We start from the raw sequence: 14,989 nt of genomic DNA, 5'->3' as shown, positions 1-14,989 counted from the left end.
GACCCTCACCTGGTAGGGTAGGGTTAACCCCTGACCCTCACCTGGTAGGGTAGGGTTAACCCTCGACCCTCACCTGGTAGGGTGCGGTTAACCCCCGACCCTCACCTGGTAGGGTAGGGTTAACCCCTAATCGTCACCTGGTAGAGTAGGGTTAACCCCTGACCCTCACCTGGTAGGGTAGGGTTAACCCCTGACCCTCACCTGGTAGGGTAGGGTTAACCCCTAACCCTCACCTGGTAGGGTAGGGTTAACCCCTGACCCTCACCTGGTAGGGTAGGGTTAACCCTCGACCCTCACCTGGTAGGGTGCGGTTAACCCCCGACCCTCACCTGGTAGGGTAGGGTAAGGTAGGGTTAACCCCTGACCCTCACCTGGTAGGGTAGGGTTAACCCCTGACCCTCACCTGGTAGGGTAGGGTTAACCCTCGACCCTCACCTGGTAGGGTACGGTTAACCCCCGACCCTCACCTGGTAGGGTAGGGTAGGGTTAACCCCCGACCCTCACCTGGTAGGGTACGGTTAACCCCTGACCCTCACCTGGTAGGGTAGGGTAGGGTAGGGTTAACCCCCGACCCTCACCTGGTAGGGTAGGGTAGGGTACGGTTAACCCCCGACCCTCACCTGGTAGGGTAGCGTTAACCCCTGACCCTCACCTGGTAGGGTAGGGTAGGGTTAACCCCCGACCCTCACCTGGTAGGGTAGGGTTAACCCCTGACCCTCACCTGGTAGGGTAGGGTAGGGTACGGTTAACCCCCGACCCTCACCTGGTAGGGTAGCGTTAACCCCTGACCCTCACCTGGTAGGGTAGCGTTAACCCCTGACCCTCACCTGGTAGGGTAGGGTAGGGTACGGTTAACCCCCGACCCTCACCTGGTAGGGTAGCGTTAACCCCTGACCCTCACCTGGTAGGGTAGGGTAGGGTACGGTTAACCCCTGACCCTCACCTGGTAGGGTAGGGTAGGGTAGGGTTAACCCCTGACCCTCACCCAGGATCCGGAGGCCCCGGCTGTGGCGCATGCCACTAAAAAAGGCTGCTGCTTGCAACCAAGCGAGATGGGATTGGGGGAAAGACTCTAATTTTAACCAGCACTTTGGGTTCTTAAGGGAGTTTAAGGGTTTACGGCGTGCATAAGGTGGCTGTGTGATAAATCCAACCATCGCTCTCTGCATGTGATTCTATGAAGTTTAACTAAAATGTTTTAGAAACATGACAACTGCACACTTTCCACCAGGGAAGGATGAAACTCCTGGTCGGGGTTCCATCGTCTCAGCTCTGCGAAGGCCGAAGCTAATTAACTCCATCCCAACCCTCACCGCCACATGTCTGCGCCTGTATTCAGCTTCTAACCCCGGGCTTTCGGTGACCCAACCCTCCGTGCTTCCCTGGAAGCTTGCTAGCTTCAGCGTCGCGTTAGATTAGCTCAACCGAAAGAAGACGGCTGGCGAAATTCACGAAAGGTTGGTATCACGTGCACCTTTATAAAATCACACATTGAAAAGTCCTATAAAAATATTTTGTATTTTGAATACAATGTTGTCCCGTCCCGTCCCGACCCATAGCAAACAAGCGATTACGCCTTCTTTATAAAGTTAACTCGTTGCAAGTTTGCCGTAAAAAAAAAAAAAAAAAAAGTAGTTGGGTTGTCGAGGTCTAAACACTAGCAGCTGTGAATCAAATAAAGTAGTTTTTTAAACTCTTACACTGAATGTTCGCTGCTTCAATCCAGATATTTTCCGCGATTGAAAAAGAGCCTGAACCGGAGGTATCAGTCTGAAACAGCTGAACAGTCCCACCAGTGTAATTAGCTGTTATTCATTTGTTTACAATGAAGATTTGAATATTAATACAATAAAGTTCTGTGTGACCAATTAAATTTTAAAAAATTAAATAAGATTCAATTTAAAGCTTAAAAAAGGAATAAAAGATATAATCTAATGCCTAATTATGGAACAATGAATATAAATGAAATGATTAAACTGTTTTATGCCACCAGAAATGAATAATCTAGAAGCTCTTTGTGGGTTTCAGACTGGAATTAAGATTTGTTCCCATTTCTTTAGCTGCATGTGTGAAAAACAGCAAAGATAACACAGTGTGACAGACAGAAAACAGGATTTCTGCAGCAACAAGGTGATTCCCAAAGAGCTGTTAGCTGAAAACTTGGCATATCTCAGCATGGTGTGCAGCGTGTCCTTAAAACATTTGAGGAAACTGGACAAGTGGAGGACAGAAGAAGAAGTGTCAGGCCTAAAGAACTATCTCCAGCAGATGAACAGGATCTGAAAGTGATGTCCTTAAGAAAGAGGAAAACATCCAGCAAAGACCTGACACAGGAGCTGAGAGATGCATCTGGACCTTCAGCTGATCCATCTGCTGTTGGCCCAAGCCTCATCAGAAATGGGCTCCATGGAAGGGTGGCTGTCAGGAAGCCTCATCAGAAATGGGCTCCATGGAAGGGTGGCTGTCAGGAAGCCTGATCAGAAATGGGCTCCATGGAAGGGTGGCTGTCAGGAAGCCTGATCAGAAATGGGCTCCATGGAAGGGTGGCTGTCAAGAAGCCGTTCTTAAGGAAGGGAAACAGGGAGAAAAGGCTGAGCTGGGCCAAAGGACACAAGAAGTGGGCTGAAAATCAGTGGCAGCAGGTCTGATGGAGGGATGAATCCTCCCCAGAGCGCGGAGCTCAACATTACTGAAGCAGTGTGGGATCATGTTGGCAGAGAACGCAACAAAAGGCAGCCCACATCCAAAGAAGAGCTTTGGGATGTCCTTCAAGAAGCCTGGAGAACTATTCCTGAAGACTCCTTAAAGAAAGGACAGAAAGCTCGTCTGAGAGGGTTCAGGCTGTGCTGGAGGAGAAAGCAGCTCAGAGCAGATATTCACTTTAAAGCTGCTCAGAACTGAACTAACTCTGGGGTTTTTACCTGATAAACTGGCTTTATGTTCATGTTGGAACATGCAAACAGCAGAAATTAGGACGGAATCAAGACTTTCTGTAAACCTAAGACACAAATATCAGCTGTCAGTGGAATAATTCATCAGTTTTTATATGAATAAAGTCAGTTTTTCAAAACCCTAACATGGTTCAAAGTGTCTTAAATTAAATTAATTAATTAAATTAGAAATTAGGACGGAATCAAGACTTTTCAACAGAAAACTCCCTGCTGCTGCAACGCTTTTATTTTATGTAAAGCACTTTGAATTGTTTGTACATGAAATGTGCTATGTATAAATAAATCTGATTTAATTTAATTTGAGATGCAAACCAAAAATATCACCCGTCAGTGGAATATTTCAGTCATTTCATCAGTTTTTATATGAATAAAGTCAGTTTTTCAGAAAGCTAAAATGGTTCAAAGTGTTTTTCTTTTTAAACTGGGTTTATGTTCATGTTTTAACACGTTTCCATGGAAACATCTGCAGATATTCACCTTAAAGCTGCTCAGAACTGAACTAACTCTGAGGTTTTTACCTGATAAACTGGCTTTATGTTCATGTTGGAACATGCAAACAGCAGAAATTAGGACGGAATCAGGACTTTCTGTAAACCTAAGACACAAATATCAGCTGTCAGTGGAATAATTCATCAGTTTTTATATGAATAAAGTCAGTTTTTCAGAAACCTAAAATGGTTCAGAGTGTTTTTCTTTCCCAATAAAAATGAAATGAAAGTAAACTGAAGGATAAAGGCGGTGAGAATGACATCATATGGAGTTAAACTGACCTGCTGTTCCCGCGGGGCTCTAACGGTCCACTTTTATTTTCCAGCTTTTAAATCCATCAGCAGAAATAAATCCATCCTCATCGATCCGCCGCGTGCGGGCGGGCGCAGGACGCTGGCGTGCACGCGCGCACGCACCGTTTTTGGTCCGCTCTTCTGTATGTATTCTGTATTAGGTCCAATGTAACGAGCACGTGCACCGCGCGCTGGGAGAACTCCGCCGGAAAAACAACCCGCTCACACCTGGACACGCGCGCACGCGTGCACGTGCAGTCCGGCGCAGGGCTGTGAGTGAGAGTGTGTGTTGTTGTGCGCGCGCGTGCGTGGAGTCCCGTCAGCGTTCAAACAGAAAAGCAAAAAAAAAACAAACATTTCCTCCAGAGCGGGAACATTCCTCGGGGTGTCGCACGCGCAGCTGGCGGCGGGTTCCCGGGTCCTTTCTTCTCGGTCCAGCCGTCCGCCTGTCTGCCTGCGGGTTTATCCTCCTCCTCCTCCTCTTCCTCCTCCTCCTCTTCCTCTTTTCCTTTTTTCCTCCACGAGGACGCTGCCTCCCTCTCTTCTTCTCTTTCTCTGCCGCTCTCGCGCTCCGGTGTCTCAGTGTGTCCTGGTGTCAAATTACACTAAATTATCAATCGCGTTTCCGGTGCGGGACCTTCAAAATAAAACCGGAAGAATTCTCGGAACCGTTTTTTTTCTCCCTAAAATCGATCAGAACTCAGTTCTTTGTGTTTACACATTATATGGAGCTCCATGCAGGGGCGGTCCTAGAGGTGGGCCGACCGGGGTGGAAAAAAACGATCCAAAAAAAAAAACGAGGGTGGGGTGTATTCGTGGTTACGTTTCGGCCACAGTTGTTTTTCGGCAGAGCGGCGCCCCATCTTCCCCCTCCCCTTGGCTTGTCCCAGGGGGCGCCGGCACCGGGTTTCACCCGGGGCGTAAATCAGTGTTGGACCGCCACTGGCTCCATGCGTCTTCAACAAAAAAGAAATGATTTGAAAAGAATTCAACATAATTAATCAAATAAATGATTTCTGCCCGCCACCCGACCGACGGATTCAGCGGGTATAGAAAATGGATGCATGGAAATGATTTGTGCGCTACATTATTTAAAGCAGCAGGAATTAAGTTTGTGAAACACAATATAAAACAAAAAAACACAAAATAAAACAAAAAAAAAAAACACAAAATAAAATTTATTTTACACTAAATTATCAATCACGTTTCCGGTGTGGGACTTCAAAATAAAACTGGGAGAATTCTCGGAACCGTTTTTTTTTCCTCCCTAAATTCGATCCTTTTTGGGAAGAAGAACTCAGTTCTTTGTGTTTACACATAATATGGAGCTCCATGCTTCTTCAACAAAAAAGAAATTATAAAAGAATTCAACATAATTAATGAAATAAATGATTTCTGCACTACAATATTTAAAGCAGCAGGAATTAAGTTTGTGAACCTTTAAGCTAAATGTTTAGGAGTACTTTGACCTTGAAGGTTTCCCTTCCAGCCTGGAAGTTGAGGTATCGCAGTTTGTGACTTTGGTTTCTGCACCGCATCATTTTCCTCTGCAATTTGAAGGCGTCTTTAGCCCCGTTCCCACTATGCAGTCCGGTACGGGTCGGTACGGGTCGGTACGGGTCGGTACGGGTCGGTACGGGTCGGTACGGGTCAGTACGGGTCAGTACGGGTCGGTTCAGTAAATCGGTTCACTAAATTATCAATCGTGTTTCCGGTGCGGGACTTCAAAATAAAACCGGGAGAAGTTTGTTGGTTCTGCTGTTGGTTCTGTTTGTTGGTTCTGTTTGTTGGTTCTGTTTGTTGGTTCTGTTTGTTTGTTCTGCTGTTGGTTCTGTTTGTTGGTTCTGCTGTTGGTTCTGCTGTTTGTTGGTTCTGCTGTTGGTTCTGCTGTTGGTTCTGTTTGTTGGTTCTGCTGTTGGTTCTGTTTGTTTGTTCTGCTGTTGGTTCTGTTTGTTTGTTCTGCTGTTGGTTCTGTTTGTTGGTTCTGCTGTTGGTTCTGCTGTTTTTTGGTTCTGCTGTTGGTTCTGCTGTTTGTTGGTTCTGTTTGTTGGTTTTGCTGTTGGTTTTGCTGTTGGTTCTGCTGTTGGTTCTGTTTATTGGTTCTGCTGTTGGTTCTGCTGTTGGTTCTGCTGTTGGTTCTGTTTGTTGGTTCTGCTGTTGGTTCTGCTGTTGGTTCTGTTTATTGGTTCTGCTGTTGGTTCTGTTTGTTGGTTCTGCTGTTGGTTCTGTTTGTTGGTTCTGCTGTTGGTTCTGCTGTTGGTTCTGTTTATTGGTTCTGCTGTTGGTTCTGTTTGTTGGTTCTGCTGTTGGTTCTGCTGTTGGTTCTGTTTATTGGTTCTGCTGTTGGTTCTGTTTGTTGGTTCTGCTGTTGGTTCTGCTGTTGGTTCTGTTTATTGGTTCTGCTGTTGGTTCTGCTGTTGGTTCTGCTGTTGGTTCTGTTTGTTGGTTCTGCTGTTGGTTCTGCTGTTGGTTCTGTTTATTGGTTCTGCTGTTGGTTCTGTTTGTTGGTTCTGCTGTTGGTTCTGTTTGTTGGTTCTGCTGTTGGTTCTGCTGTTGGTTCTGTTTATTGGTTCTGCTGTTGGTTCTGCTGTTGGTTCTGCTGTTGGTTCTGTTTGTTGGTTCTCTTTGTTGGTTCTGCTGTTGGTTCTGTTTGTTGGTTCTGTTTGCAGTCCGGTACGGGTCGGTACGGGTCGGTACGGGTCGGTACGGGTCGGTACGGGTCAGTACGGGTCAGTACGGGTCGGTTCAGTAAATCGGTTCACTAAATTATCAATCGTGTTTCCGGTGCGGGACTTCAAAATAAAACCGGGAGAAGTTTGTTGGTTCTGCTGTTGGTTCTGTTTGTTGGTTCTGTTTGTTGGTTCTGTTTGTTGGTTCTGTTTGTTTGTTCTGCTGTTGGTTCTGTTTGTTGGTTCTGCTGTTGGTTCTGCTGTTTGTTGGTTCTGCTGTTGGTTCTGCTGTTGGTTCTGTTTGTTGGTTCTGCTGTTGGTTCTGTTTGTTTGTTCTGCTGTTGGTTCTGTTTGTTTGTTCTGCTGTTGGTTCTGTTTGTTGGTTCTGCTGTTGGTTCTGCTGTTTTTTGGTTCTGCTGTTGGTTCTGCTGTTTGTTGGTTCTGTTTGTTGGTTTTGCTGTTGGTTCTGCTGTTGGTTCTGTTTATTGGTTCTGCTGTTGGTTCTGCTGTTGGTTCTGCTGTTGGTTCTGTTTGTTGGTTCTGCTGTTGGTTCTGCTGTTGGTTCTGTTTATTGGTTCTGCTGTTGGTTCTGTTTGTTGGTTCTGCTGTTGGTTCTGTTTGTTGGTTCTGCTGTTGGTTCTGCTGTTGGTTCTGTTTATTGGTTCTGCTGTTGGTTCTGTTTGTTGGTTCTGCTGTTGGTTCTGCTGTTGGTTCTGTTTATTGGTTCTGCTGTTGGTTCTGTTTGTTGGTTCTGCTGTTGGTTCTGCTGTTGGTTCTGTTTATTGGTTCTGCTGTTGGTTCTGCTGTTGGTTCTGCTGTTGGTTCTGTTTGTTGGTTCTGCTGTTGGTTCTGCTGTTGGTTCTGTTTATTGGTTCTGCTGTTGGTTCTGTTTGTTGGTTCTGCTGTTGGTTCTGTTTGTTGGTTCTGCTGTTGGTTCTGCTGTTGGTTCTGTTTATTGGTTCTGCTGTTGGTTCTGCTGTTGGTTCTGCTGTTGGTTCTGTTTGTTGGTTCTCTTTGTTGGTTCTGCTGTTGGTTCTGTTTGTTGGTTCTGTTTGTTGGTTCTGCTGTTGGTTCTGTTTGTTGGTTCTGTTTATTGGTTCTGCTGTTGGTTCTGTTTGTTGGTTCTGTTTGTTGGTTCTGCTGTTGGTTCTGCTTTTGGTTGTGTTTATTATTTCTGCTGTTGGTTCTGTTTATTGGTTCTGCTGTTGGTTCTGTTTGTTGGTTCTGCTGTTGGTTCTGTTTGTTGGTTCTGCTGTTGGTTCTGCTGTTGGTTCTGTTTATTGGTTCTGCTGTTGGTTCGGTTTGTTGGTTCTGCTGTTGGTTCTGTTTGTTGGTTCTGTTGTTGGTTCTGCTCTTGGTTCTGTTTATTGGTTCTGCTGTTGGTTCTGTTTATTGGTTCTGCTGTTGGTTCTGTTTGTTGGTTCTGCTGTTGGTTCTGCTGTTGGTTCTGTTTATTGGTTCTGCTGTTGGTTCTGTTTGTTGGTTCTGCTGTTGGTTCTGCTGTTGGTTCTGCTGTTGGTTCTGCTTTTGGTTCTGTTTGTTGGTTCTGCTGTTGGTTCTGTTGTTGGTTCTGTTTGTTGGTTCTGCTGTTGGTTCTGCTGTTGGTTCTGTTTGTTGGTTCTGTTTGTTGGTTCTGCTGTTGGTTCTGTTTGTTGGTTCTGCTGTTGGTTCTGCTGTTGGTTCTGTTTGTTGGTTCTGCTGTTGGTTCTGTTTGTTGGTTCTGCTGTTGGTTCTGTTTGTTGGTTCTGCTGTTGGTTCTGTATGTTGGTTCTGCTGTTGGTTCTGTATGTTGGTTCTGTTTGTTGGTTCTGTTTGTTGGTTCTGCTGTTGGTTCTGCTGTTGGTTCTGCTGTTGGTTCTGTTTGTTGGTTCTGCTGTTGGTTCTGTTTGTTGGTTCTGTTTATTGGTTCTACTGTTGGTTCTGCTGTTGGTTCTGTTTATTGGTTCTGCTGTTGGTTCTGTTTGTTGGTTCTGCTGTTGGTTCTGTTGTTGGTTCTGTTTGTTGGTTCTGCTGTAGGTTCTGCTGTTGGTTCTGTTTGTTGGTTCTGTTTGTTGGTTCTGCTGTTGGTTCTGTTTGTTGGTTCTGTTTGTTGGTTCTGCTGTAGGTTCTGTTTGTTGGTTCTGTTTGTTGGTTCTGCTGTTGGTTCTGTTTGTTGGTTCTGTTTGTTGGTTCTGCTGTTGGTTCTGTTTGTTGGTTCTGTTTGTTGGTTCTGTTTGTTGGTTCTGCTGTTGGTTCTGCTGTTGGTTCTGTTTATTAGTTCTGCTGTTGGTTCTGTTTGTTGGTTCTGTTTGTTGGTTCTGCTGTTGGTTCTGTTTGTTGGTTCTGCTGTTGGTTCTGTTTGTTGGTTCTGTTTGTTGGTTCTGCTGTTGGTTCTGTTTGTTGGTTTTGCTGTTGGTTCTGCTGTTGGTTCTGCTGTTGGTTGTCCTGTTGGTTCTGTTTGTTGGTTCTGCTGTTGGTTCTGCTGTTGGTTCTGTTTGTTGGTTCTGTTTGTTGGTTCTGCTGTTGGTTCTGCTGTTGGTTCTGTTTGTTGGTTCTGCTGTTGGTTCTGTTTGTTGGTTCTGCTGTTGGTTCTGCTGTTGGTTCTGTTTGTTGGTTCTGTTTGTTGGTTCTGCTGTTGGTTCTGTTTGTTGGTTCTGTTTGCTGGTTCTGCTGTTGGTTCTGTTTGTTGGTTGTGCTGTTGGTTCTGCTGTTGGTTCTGCTGTTGGTTCTGTTTGTTGGTTGTGCTGTTGGTTCTGTTTGTTGGTTCTGCTGTTGGTTCTGCTGTTGGTTCTGTTTGTTGGTTCTGCTGTTGGTTCTGTTTGTTGGTTCTGTTTGTTGGTTCTGCTGTTGGTTCTGTTTGTTGGTTCTGCTGTTGGTTCTGTTTGTTGGTTCTGTTTGTTGGTTCTGTTTGTTGGTTCTGCTGTTGGTTCTGTTTATTGGTTCTGCTGTTGGTTCTGCTGTTGGTTCTGTTTGTTGGTTCTGCTGTTGGTTCTGCTGTTGGTTCTGTTTGTTGGTTCTGTTTGTTGGTTCTGCTGTTGGTTCTGTTTGTTGGTTCTGCTGTTGGTTCTGCTGTTGGTTCTGTTTGTTGGTTCTGTTTGTTGGTTCTGCTGTTGGTTCTGCTGTTGGTTCTGTTTGTTGGTTCTGCTGTTGGTTCTGTTGTTGGTTCTGCTGTTGGTTCTGCTGTTGGTTCTGTTTGTTGGTTCTGTTTGTTGGTTCTGCCGTTGGTTCTGTTTGTTGGTTCTGTTTGTTTGTTCTGCTGTTGGTTATGTTTGTTGGTTCTGCTGTTGGTTCTGCTGTTGGTTCTGTTTGTTGGTTCTGTTTGTTGGTTCTGCTGTTGGTTCTGCTGTTTGTTCTGCTGTTGGTTCTGTTTGTTGGTTCTGTTTGTTGGTTCTGCTGTTGGTTCTGCTGTTGGTTCTGTTTGTTGGTTCTGCTGTTGGTTCTGCTGTTGGTTCTGTTTGTTGGTTTTGCTGTTGGTTCTGCTGTTGGTTCTGCTGTTGGTTCTCCTGTTGGTTCTCTTTGTTGGTTCTGCTGTTGGTTCTGCTGTTGGTTCTGTTTGTTGGTTCTGTTTGTTGGTTCTGCTGTTGGTTCTGCTGTTGGTTCTGTTTGTTGGTTCTGCTGTTGGTTCTGCTGTTGGTTCTGTTTGTTGGTTCTATTTGTTGGTTCTGCTGTTGGTTCTGTTTGTTGGTTCTGTTTGCTGGTTCTGCTGTTGGTTCTGTTTGTTGGTTCTGCTGTTGGTTCTGCTGTTGGTTCTGTTTGTTGGTTCTGCTGTTGGTTCTGTTTGTTGGTTCTGTTTGTTGGTTCTGCTGTTGGTTCTGTTTGTTGGTTCTGCTGTTAGTTCTGCTGTTGGTTCTGTTTGTTGGTTCTGCTGTTGGTTCTGTTTGTTGGTTCTGTTTGTTGGTTCTGCTGTTGGTTCTGTTTGTTGGTTCTGCTGTTGGTTCTGTTTGTTGGTTCTGTTTGTTGATTCTGTTTGTTGGTTCTGCTGTTGGTTCTGTTTGTTGGTTCTGCTGTTGGTTCTGCTGTTGGTTCTGTTTGTTGGTTCTGCTGTTGGTTCTGCTGTTGGTTCTGTTTGTTGGTTCTGTTTGTTGGTTCTGCTGTTGGTTCTGTTTGTTGGTTCTGTTTGTTGATTCTGTTTGTTGGTTCTGCTGTTGGTTCTGTTTGTTGGTTCTGCTGTTGGTTCTGCTGTTGGTTCTGTTTGTTGGTTCTGCTGTTGGTTCTGTTTGTTGGTTCTGTTTGTTGGTTCTGCTGTTGGTTCTGTTTGTTGGTTCTGCTGTTGGTTCTGCTGTTGGTTCTGTTGTTTGTTCTGCTGTTGGTTCTGTTTGTTGGTTCTGTTTATTGGTTCTGCTGTTGGTTATGTTTGTTGGTTCTGCTGTTGGTTCTGCTGTTGGTTCTGTTTGTTGGTTCTGTTTGTTGGTTCTGCTGTTGGTTTTGCTGTTGGTTCTGTTTGTTGGTTCTGTTTGTTGGTTCTGTTTGTTGGTTCTGCTGTTGGTTCTGCTGTTGGTTCTGTTTTTTGGTTCTGTTTGTTGGTTCTGGTGTTGGTTCTGTTTGTTGGTTCTGCTGTTGGTTCTGTTTGTTGGTTCTGCTGTTGGTTCTGCTGTTGGTTCTGTTTGTTGGTTCGTGCTGCTGTTTGTTCTGTTTGTTGGTTCTGCTGTTTGTTCTGTTTGTTGGTTCTGCTGTTTGTTCTGTTTGTTGGTTCTGCTGTTGGTTCTGTTTGTTGGTTCTGTTTGTTTGTTCTGCTGTTGGTTATGTTTGTTGGTTCTGCTGTTGGTTCTGCTGTTGGTTCTGTTTGTTGGTTCTGTTTGTTGGTTCTGTTGTTTGTTCTGCTGTTGGTTCTGTTTGTTGGTTCTGTTTGTTGGTTCTGCTGTTTGTTCTGCTGTTGGTTCTGTTTGTTGGTTCTGCTGTTGGTTCTGTTTGTTGTTTCTGTTTGTTGGTTCTGCTGTTGGTCCTGCTGTTTGTTCTGTTTGTTGGTTCTGCTGTTGGTTCTGCTGTTGGTTCTGCTGTTGGTTCTGTTTGTTGGTTCTGTTTGTTGTTTCTGCTGTTGGTTCTGTTGTTTGTTCTGCTGTTGGTTCTGTTTGTTGGTTCCGTTTATTGGTTCTGCTGTTGGTTATGTTTGTTGGTTCTGCTGTTGGTTCTGCTGTTGGTTCTGTTTGTTGGTTCTGTTTGTTGGTTCTGCTGTTGGTTCTGTTTGTTGGTTCTGCTGTTGGTTCTGCTGTTGGTTCTCTTTGTTGGTTCTGTTTGTTGGTTCTGTTTTTTGGTTCTGTTTGTTGGTTCTGGTGTTGGTTCTGTTTGTTGGTTCTGCTGTTGGTTCTGTTTGTTGGTTCTGCTGTTGGTTCTGTTTGTTGGTTCTGCTGTTGGTTCTGCTGTTGGTTCTGTTTGTTGGTTCTGTTTGTTGGTTCTGCTGTTGGTTCTGCTGTTGGTTCTGTTTGTTGGTTCTGTTGTTTGTTCTGCTGTTGGTTCTGTTTGTTGGTTCTGCTGTTTGTTCTGTTTGTTGGTTCTGCTGTTTGTTCTGTTTGTTGGTTCTGCTGTTTGTTCTGTTTGTTGGTTCTGCTGTTGGTTCTGTTTGTTGGTTCTGTTTGTTTGTTCTGCTGTTGGTTATGTTTATTGGTTCTGCTGTTGGTTCTGCTGTTGGTTCTGTTTGTTGGTTCTGTTGTTTGTTCTGCTGTTGGTTCTGTTTGTTGGTTCTGCTGTTGGTTATGTTTGTTGGTTCTGCTGTTGGTTCTGCTGTTGGTTCTGTTTGTTGGTTCTGCTGTTGGTTCTGCTGTTGGTTCTGCTGTTGGTTCTGTTTGTTGGTTCTGCTGTTTGTTCTGCTGTTGGTTCTGTTTGTTGGTTCTGCTGTTGGTTCTGCTGTTGGTTCTTTTTGTTGGTTCTGTTTGTCTGTTCTGCTGTTGGTCCTGCTGTTTGTTCTGCTGTTGGTTCTGTTTGTTGGTTCTGCTGTTGGTTCTGGTGTTGGTTCTGTTTGTTGGTTCTGTTTGTTGGTTCTGCTGTTGGTCCTGCTGTTGGTTCTGTTTGTTGGTTCTGCTGTTGTTGTTTATATAAATAAATATATACATTATACCCTATAATTATGCTGACATTATTCTGTTTGATTTAAATTATGCACTAATTGAAGGTTAATCTGACTGTATATTACGAGGTCAATGGGAAGCGTAACCAGCGGCTCCTGGAAGAGAGCGTGTGTTCCGAGACGTGGAGACAGACGACATCCTGATTTAGATCACCAAATATGCAGCTTGCTGGAGCCACAACTCCAGAGAGAAACACGCCGATCAAACCCAATTCCACCACACGTCCAGGTCCTCACCACCCTTGGATTTTTGGCCACTGGAACCTTTCAGAGGGAGATTGGAGACAGATCGGGGGGCAAACTGCTCTATAGCCCACAGAAGGCAAGCCAGATGTGCACAATATTGCCATGAACGAGGGTCTCCACCTGAACCAGTCCAGGCAGACCAGGAGGTGCCAGGAGACCCCCCTCATGGACCGCCACATCAAAGTGCCATCATGATGAGGCAACAATAGGGATGGGAATTGATAAGATTTTTACGATTCCAATTCCATTTTCGATTCTGCTTAACGATTTGGTTCTTTGTCGGTTCCCTTATCGATTCTCATTTGGAGAAAAAGGACAACAAACCGGTCGATTAGCATCAACTTTGTTTAGTTTAGAAGTAACACGAGTCATGACCTCACAAACCCAACAACGGTGAGGTCCACATTGGTCTATCCTGGCCTGGGTAATTTAACTCTTCCTGCTCTGGTGAAAGGAGAAGCTGGAGGTAGAGGTGAACTGGGGGTAGTACCACCAGCCTCTGGCTCTGAGCCAGTCAGGCTCTGTCTCTCATGATTTCATCTAAATGTAATGCCTGAGAAGGCATTCATTTAACCTTAACCGTTACTAACAGCAGCTTTTACAATCAGGCAAATGGTGCCAACATGATAGGCAGTGTTTGTTAGTTAGTTACCTGCAGTGATAGCCGAGGACATGCTAACGTTGCTAACGTTGCTGCTGGGTTCAGATTCACCAACGTTAATCATTCATTCATAGTTATTGCATGTTGGTAGTATTTCCTCCCTTTGGTGAAATATTCACTTTGCAAGTTGCCCTGTTGTCGTCTTTTTTAGGGATGTGTAACCAAACTTTCGAGCGTTTGTACCGCTTGGGCGCCATGTTTACTGTTGGCTGCTGGCTGCGCTGGACTCGCCACATAACGTTGCGTGGTGACGTCATTCGCGCCCACTGGGATCGATAAGGGAATCGTTTGCAAAATCGCCAAACGATTCCAAGGAATTGAAGCACTGGGAACCGGTTCTCAACAAGAACCGGTTTTCGATTCCCATCCCTAGGCAACAGCTGGTTGCACGGCTTTAGTTGCAGTCATCGAGCGCCTGGCCAGGGCGAAACGTTTTTTTTCAAGCCATTTTCATATCAAACCATTTCTTTCAGAGCCCCTTAAGTTGTTCTTTCTGCTCCTTGATGCCGTTCTCATGACTCAACACTTCCTGGCACAGCAGACAGGAAGCACAGCCTTATATGGTGTTATTTTGGCGTTTGTTGAATCTGACTTGGCGTGTTCGTACGAGAAAAGTGAGAAATTTAGAATAAGAATACGAAAATGTTCCTGCATGAGACCCACTGACTTTCACAGAAAAATGTTTCGTATTCGTGTCCTCACCATCACTCAGGGGCGAGCGTCAAACATCCAGCGGCTCACAGGTAGATTCGTGGCTCCTCCCCGACGCAGAAAAACATAAAAAATGTTTTAATGACACTGATTCATCAGATTTATGTGCGTTTGTTTCGTTTATTCAGTCAGAAGTTTATTTTCAGATGAGTTTACAGCAGAAGTTATATTTCTGTTATGTTTAATCTTTTTCTGTGAAACATCCAAAGTCAGGAGCTCAAACTAAACTCTGTTCAGTTAGAACACTTCCAGCTCCGTCCTTTCAGACCGTTATTATTTATTATTTTCTCTCCTTCTCTCCACGTCCAGCTGACCCAGATGTTGACCAAGGTGCTGGAACAATATGTTGCCAACGCTCCCCACTCAGAGGAAAGAGGAGCTTCAGTTCCTAACACCACAGCACCCCCAAGTGGAGAGACCTGGTACTGCATCTGGTTACAGCTTCTGCTGTTTTTACACAAGCAGAAGAAGAATTTTGGTTTTGTCTAAATCAGTTGAAGTTAATGAGTAAATATTATAATATAATATTTATATATATATATATATATATATATAATATATATAAATAATGTACTTTAATATACTGTCCCATTATTTATGGAACATAAACTGAGACAAAACATAAACTAAGTGAACCCTTCCTGCTTCCACAGGAACTCAGAGGAGCTGTTGATCAATGCTCTGATTAACTGATCATCAGTCAGTGTGAGCAGCTCTATGAAAGCAGCATTCAGCTGTGTGTTATAAAGATGCCCAGGAGGAAAGACACCAGCTGCTGGGTTAGAAGGACGTTTCCAAACTATCTGGAGCTGCTACCAGCTGCTGGATCAGGGGTTCACTTAGTTTCTCACTCACTGCTGCTACCAGCTGCTGGATCAGGGGTTCACTTAGTTTCTCACTCACTGCTGCTACCAGCTGCTGGATCAGGG

At 44.7% G+C, this 14,989-nt stretch overlaps 2 protein-coding genes across 2 annotated transcripts in view; one reads left to right on the top strand and one right to left on the bottom strand.

Moving 5' to 3' along the window:
- LOC142391489 (BCL-6 corepressor-like) overlaps positions 1-4,339 on the bottom strand; it is a 96,154-nt gene extending 91,815 nt beyond the window's left edge. Inside the window, exon 1 of the mRNA XM_075477271.1 lies at positions 3,722-4,339. The gene's annotated coding sequence lies outside the window, so the exon portion shown is untranslated. The remainder of the gene's footprint in view (positions 1-3,721) is intronic.
- Positions 1-14,989, top strand: part of LOC142391162 (NACHT, LRR and PYD domains-containing protein 3-like) — a 355,109-nt gene that overhangs the window by 161,658 nt on the left and 178,462 nt on the right. The gene's annotated exons all lie outside the window — the stretch shown is intronic.

Source organism: Odontesthes bonariensis, chromosome 11 (genome assembly GCF_027942865.1).
Source record: "Odontesthes bonariensis isolate fOdoBon6 chromosome 11, fOdoBon6.hap1, whole genome shotgun sequence".
NCBI classification, from domain to species: domain Eukaryota; kingdom Metazoa; phylum Chordata; class Actinopteri; order Atheriniformes; family Atherinopsidae; genus Odontesthes; species Odontesthes bonariensis.
The sequence above is the reverse complement of the archived record's forward strand: the minus strand, read 5'-3'. Positions and strand labels throughout refer to the sequence as shown.